Below are 6937 nucleotides of genomic sequence, written 5' to 3' on the forward strand. Positions count from 1 at the left end.
CTAGAGAGCACCCTTAGAAATCAGTTGGGTACCTCATTGGCACTCTTATCTGTTGCCTGGACCATGGAAGGTAAAGTCTGTGTGGATGCTGGCTCATCTGTCCTCTTACGGTCTATGTCCGGGNCTCTCCTTTGTCTTCTCCTTCTTGGGTGCCTCCAGGGCTCTCTGACTCACTGGCTGTCTGCCTCACTCTGAGGGACCAACAGCCTCTCTCTCTGTCTCTGCCACTCTCTCCGCTCTAACTATTCAGCTCCCTAGTGACCAGATCCACACTGCTTCTTTGTTGATTTAGCTGCTCACTGAAGTAATGAGGGCCGATTGGATCTGACAGGGATGAAAAGCTTGTTAACCACCCATGGAGAGAGGGCAGGAAGGACACATGAGCTTGGGGAAACAAATAGGATCGCAAAGCAGGTCTGGCAGGTCATGTCAGGCTGAGATGGGCTGCAGCCCCAGGGACGGCATTCTGGTTCCACCTCGTGTGATAACTGGGCTGGGTCTCCCATCTGGCCTGAGGCGTCCGTCTGTAGGTCACATAGGTAAGCATAGAATTGCCACAGACAGACTGGATGCCAAAGCCTGAGCCAGGTCTGTCTGCAAGAGCAGTGTCCAGTCCNATTCCTGTGACAAGAATCTGCCAGGACAGAGGCAGACACATTCTGAGGCTTGCTCTGTCCACTGCAACCCCAGCAGCGTGGGGACAGAGGCTACCTTAGTACCTAAGGCCTGGCCCTGAGGCCAGACCCCATAACCACTCCTCATGACTGGGGCAGACCTGTGCATCCTGACAGGATGTTCGTCCATGGGAGTAAACAAAAGGACCTCATGCTCTCCTGGCTGGATCAGGGCTCTACTGGAGAGGTAGCATTTGTTCAGCTGTGGAGAGAAAGGNTCTCAGGGGATACAGGAGCTGTCAGCACAGCCTGGGAGCAGCCAGCCACCAAGAGATCTGAGTTCTCTGCCTTATTGTGGTCTCAATTTGACTCTTTTGGTTTTTTTTTTCACACAGACAAATGAGCTGTCTGGAACTAGTCACCATGTTTCCCCAGTCAAGGCTCCTCATTTCTTTCTCTTGTCTTCCATCACTGGGTGCCTAGAAGTGGTGGCAAGGCAGGATCCTGCCTCCTTCCCAGTTTTGACAAAAATCTTAACGTTTTGCTACTGAGTGAGGCTGTTGGTGCAGATGTTTGATGGACAGTGTTTATTAAGTGATGACGTTTCATTGGCTCCGATGTTGTCTTATTTGAAAGTAATAATTATAAGTGTTGAGCTGGGTGTGGGGGTTTAGCAATGGGGATACTGAGACCGGAGGATTGTGACTTCAAGGCCAGTGGGGCTGCAGGGGAGAGCATGTCTCAAAGATCAAACACTAAAGGAAAACAGGAAAATAAGAGGTGACTTTAGCTTGCTTTTTTATGTGAATCTGTTAGATGATTTTCTACTCCGTTGATGTGCTGAAATATATGAATATATTTTTCTAATAGTAAGCCATCTTTCTATTCTTGGGACAAACTCAGCTTGGTCGCAGAATGCTGGTTTTTGGCCACGTGATGCCACGTTCAGATGGTTAATACTCTGTGTATAATTTTTGTAGGTAGGCTCCTAAGGCTCTGTACTCTCTAAATTTTCCTCATAGGCAGTGAGGGGCTTTTTGTTCTTAAGGTTGTATTGGGCTTATAAATTCGGAAGCTGGGATGAGTTTTGTCTTTTCTTAAGGGGTTTGTGAGAGATTAGCATTCTCTGTTCCCTGAGTGTACATAGAANATAGTCACCCACCTGACCCAGTGTCAGGAAGAGGTCTGGGGACTATGTACACCGACTTTTAAAAAAGGCACTGTCATTGTCATCTGTCTCAAAATGTCTTTTCCACCCTCTTTCTTTAGGGTTAAAAAAACCCCAAAACCTCTAGCAAGTTTCATTAAAGAAAAAACTGTTTCCTACTTAACTTCCTCCAGTGTGTGCCCGCATGCTTCAGAAACCCCCAGATCAATGGCAGCCAGTGCATGCATGCTATTGTGTTTTCTGCATGCTGTGCCCAATTCAATATTATTGCCGCTGGGTTGATGGGCAATACCTTTGATCAATCACTGTTGTAGCTTTCCTCAAAGCTGGGCAGTTGGTGAGCATGAGCCATTTGTCCTTTGCTCTCTCTGATCCTCTTCAGAGTCTGGTTATAGCCCGGCATGTACTTTCCACTGCTTATGAGTCGGAGCCTAGAGNTGAGCATCTCCTCGGAGGTGGAGTGTTTTCTTTGTGGCTACCACCTTTCTGCCTTAGGTGTAGAATGACCCCCAACCAAGATGGCTGGTGTGTGAGAAAAACTTTTGGTTTTCTGAGAAAAGGTCTTACTATGTATCCCAGGCTGTCGTTGAACTCACAAATCTCATGCTCCAGCCTTCTAAGAGGCTCTGGGATTGAAGGTGTGTACTGCCATACCTGGCTTTATTTGGTCTTACGTTGNGGTAAGACATGTTGGTAGTTGCCAGTTTACAGTTTCTCTGTAGCATTTGTTTGCAGCTCTANCTTCTGTACTCACTCACTGGCTCAGCCGTGATCCACCTTAGAAGTCTGTCAGCTTCATGGGCCATCAAATGAGCACTCAGACCCACTACTCTTTCTATTGCGTACTATTTTCTACTTCATCTCTGCTTCTGTCTTTTTTTATGCACTTCCTTCTACTTATTTTGTATGATCCCATTGTTCCGATGTGCCCTCACAAGAAGGATAGCTAGGTGGTGGCTCACGCCTTTAACCCCAGTACTCGGGAGGCAGAGGCAGGTGGATCTCCATGAGTTCCAGGCCAGCCTAGTTTAAAGAGTGAGTTCTAGGACAGTCAGGGCTGTGTAGAGAAACCTTGTCTTGAAAAAGGAAAACAAAGAAGGATAGTTAACCTAGCTAGTTAAAGTAAGTATCCCTGAAGATCCGGTGTGAAAGAGGACACAGCTCTCTCATGGCCCCCTCTTGGAAGTCCTAAGGGCAGCTACTCACAGCCCAGATGTCTTAGGAGCAAAGGAGATGAGGTTCTTAAGAAAGGAGGGTAAGGCTTGTCTTCCCAGGAGGCTTGAGACACTGAGGTTGGGGGTGGGGGTGATTGTGGGGATGAGGGGATGGGTGTGGGTGAGGGAGCCAGGTCTCTAGCCTTCCCTGCATCTAGTCATGGTTTTCCTAGAGTCTAACTTGAGTCTGAGGTCATCAATCCTGAGGTTGCGAGAGCAGGAAGCCCTAAGTTGCAAGGGGCCAGCTGGTTCTCTAGGGAGCAAAACCCACAGACCTGTTGGGGGTGGGGTGGGGTAGGGTTCAGAAGGGTGTCTGTCCTCCATGCTTATGTCTAGTGCCTGATTTCTCTGGCCTAATCCAGGATGGAGTTTTCCTGCTGGGAACAGTTCTGAACTTGCCCCTTTCCCCATCCCAGATCATTTAACCTTCTTGCTCCAAGAGGCCTAGCTCTGGACCTGGTTGCCTACCTAGGAAGAAAAGGGAACAGTAAAGAATATCATCTTGCTTTGGTTCTTATGTCCTGTCTTGGGGCCTCAGTCCTCCCAGAGGAGAGAGAGCGCTCCACCTTTCAAAGGGGCTGCTTAGAGGGATGTGGAGTGGACCTTGCTTCAGAGAGTCATATGTGTGTACCCTGAGATGGGCTGTCCACACAGTGTTCCCACACTCATCCACAGCTGGAACCTCTGTGGTCATAAGAGCCTGTGGGTNAGAGAAGGGAGGTGGCGGGAGGTGAATGAAGGGGCCCAATGGACAAGGTTCTTGACAGNCTGTCAGAATGTACGTTTGCCCNCCCAGAGAGAATGGCTGTGGACATCTGAGGGTCGGAGCACTGCAGAGACAGAGAGAGCTTCTTTTACGAGGGCTCTCTGTTGTCAGGTGTCAGACTCACAGAAATGAATCCTGCTCTGGCTCTGCCTCACCCCATGAGTGTCTCTGCCTTCCAGCTCCACAGGGAAAGCCNGAGTCTCTTCCGAGCATCTGCCTGCCCACCTTCAGGTCCTTTTTTCTTTGCTCCGGGCTTCTGGCAATCACCTGATTTGGATATTCTAAAAGGCCAGTCCTATGGTTTCTGTTTTGTTTTTGTTTGTTTCATGTTGACACCTTCGCGGAATTATTTTCAACATAGGTAAATTTACATATCAACGTAGTCCTTTGACAGATTGCCTTGGCTTCTACTTCCAAAAGTTGCNTCTACTCTTCCCTGTAGCTGTAGTTTCAGGTTGCTTCTCTGACCCTGACCTGGATGAGTTGTCCTCTTCAGACATTCTCTGTTTGAATACCCACTTTAACACCTGCGTCCACCACCCCTCCCGTGTCAGCACAGCTGCACGTTTCTTGATCCTGTGGACTTTGCCTTGTGTGGCCTTGAGAGCAGAGGTTTGGCGGTAGTGATGTGTGCTCCTCCCACCCACTGCCTGTCAGCCGTGAACAAGCTTAATGTTTAATTCACCAACTCTGCACCAACTCAGCATCTTATTCTGACTCATCTCTCGCAGTCAGAAACCCATAAATTCTGGGTCCCCTGGATGATTTCTAAGTCAATCACCAATGAGTGGGTCCCCCATTTACAAAGTGTCATCAGAGACACTGGCCTAGGNCAGATNGACCCAGAGACTCCATTTGAACAGTCTGTCTCCTTTTCCTTCTGGAGGGCATCCTTTCTCCTGGACCACACTGCAGGAGCCAGAATGTTGGGAGAGTGGAGCTGCCTGCTAGCCTGCTTACATCATTGGTCTTAAATCCTCTTGACCTTGGGCCCTTTCCCAGGCCTAACCTTAGCTGAACCCCTCAAGGATGCTCTCAAGGGACTAGTCTTCTGCTTTCTAGGTCATAGAATTCCCAGGATGGGACAGGTCCAAGCTGTATCTGCTTCTTCTGGAATTTACCATTTCCTGGGAAAGGGTGAACTTATGTTCCTAAAGGTTTTAATAGAGGATCATGGAGCTGTTAGATGTCTGGGTCTTCAGAATTCTGGTCGCCTGGGAAGCTGGGCATCTTCTTTGCAGGTACCAATCATTTTCCTTCTCAGAAAAGATTCTCTGGTGCATGGCTGAGGTCCTTTCCTGCCAGGAGAATCACCCCCAGTGACCTCCTGCCTTGTCCACAGAGCTGAACTGTGTGACATCCTTAGCTATAAATATGCACAGCAGCCCTCTGCTCAGCTTTTATTCTGGCCTATGTCTAATATCTTTTGTTTATGTCTTGATCCCGTACCTTGATATATATTTCTAGCTGACATTGGACTTACTAATGTATCCCAGGGAGGTCTCAAATTTGTGGTGATCCTCCTGACTTAGCCTCCTGTGGGCTGGGATTATAGGAGTAAGCTACTGTGTTCATCTCTGAACCCACCTCATAGCCATTTGGCTGTTGTCTTCTTCTTCCCAGAACCCTGGATTCTTGTTCAGCTCCAGAGGGAGACCTGGAACATGACTCTTGCCCCAACATTGTGTCCCACAATTCTTTCAGCTGAGCCTGTTATTCTGGCATTGAAAATCCATCCCTTATATCAGGTGTCAGACTTTGGGTGTGAATGTCAGAAGCAGATGGTCTGGCCTTGCTCCACACTGGATGCGCACATGTATTAGTTGTGAAAGAGGCAGGCTGCACTAGCAGAGCCTTCTACATCAGCTCTGCCCTGGTACCCACCTACCCTCCCACTCAGACCTCAATTTCTTAAGACGGGGTTTCCTAATGCCTATGGAGTTACACCATAAGGCATTGTCTGTCCTGGGGAAAAGAATGNTTGCCATGACCAGAGAGGAGCTNAGCAGCCTCGAGGTCAGAGGTCAGTATACTGTCTTTCTGGACCCTAGAAAGGGAGATATGTTAACTTAAGGTGGTTTCCCCACTCCCACCCAACACCCCATAAAGGTGAAAGAAACAACNGACACAAGTTTGCTCAAGTGACACAGTTCAATAGAATCTCTAAAACTCTAGGAATTGAACAGATAAAATACCTCTGGGCTATTTTGTTACAAAATATTTGCCATTTGGATTAGTTGCTGAGTGCAGCCACCCTGCCTGTCCCCAGAGAGCTGTCACTCCATCTGGTGAGGGGTGAGCAGGGGAGGAGAGGTACCACTGGAAGATGGACAGCTGATGCAGAGACAGACAGATGAATGACATCGGGAACCTCTACCGGGTAACAGAGACATCCCTGTACTCTTTGGACACTGGAGTAGGGGGAGCAAAGACCCAGGACCAATACATATTTGTGGGAGCAAGACATCTTTGCAGACGAAAAGACAGACAGGCCAGCTTCCAGGAAAGGCTGCCAAGACAGGACTACACTAGGTGGGATTGCCTAAAAGGAGGTAAGAAAGCTGGTTCCACCTCCCACTTGGTTCTGGAGTTGGGGCCAAATGGAGAAATTGGAAGAGGATCCCAGGCTCCCCAAAGTAAGGCCTAGANAGTTGATGGACTGGGGCGTTTTTAGGGTGCTTGGATCTGGGAGCTCAACTAGCACTCCACCTCTCCCTTAATTTTTGAGACAACTGGAGTCTCAAGAGCCTCTTCTGGGCCTCTACAAAAAAAATGGAGGCCCTGCCATCAGGAGGGGGAGGAGGCTTCTCCCAGGTCTCTAGGGACTAAGATACAGGTGAATCCCACCACTTGCAGGTTGGCTGATATGAGAACAGGTGCCAGGGCTTTAACTGCCTGACCAGTAAGGTGGGCCAGTTCCTTCCTNCACTGGGCTACTGGGGGCTCAAAGTCCTGCCAGCTCAGGGATGTTCCATGCTGTGACCCCAAGCAGTGTGGNTTCCTGTGCAGGACTTTGCTCTGGCTAGCGGGGTGTAGGTGAGCTACTACAGCAGCCCTGGGTAAGCCTCTCCCTGTAGAAAAGGTGCACAGTGCTGAGACTCTGGGTTCTCAGAGCCTGTGCAGGTGGGCCAGGGCCCAAACCTCTGCTGATGCTGGAGCTCCTCTGGAAAGTCAG

Source organism: Mus caroli, chromosome 6 (genome assembly GCF_900094665.2).
Source record: "Mus caroli chromosome 6, CAROLI_EIJ_v1.1, whole genome shotgun sequence".
NCBI lineage: Eukaryota > Metazoa > Chordata > Mammalia > Rodentia > Muridae > Mus > Mus caroli.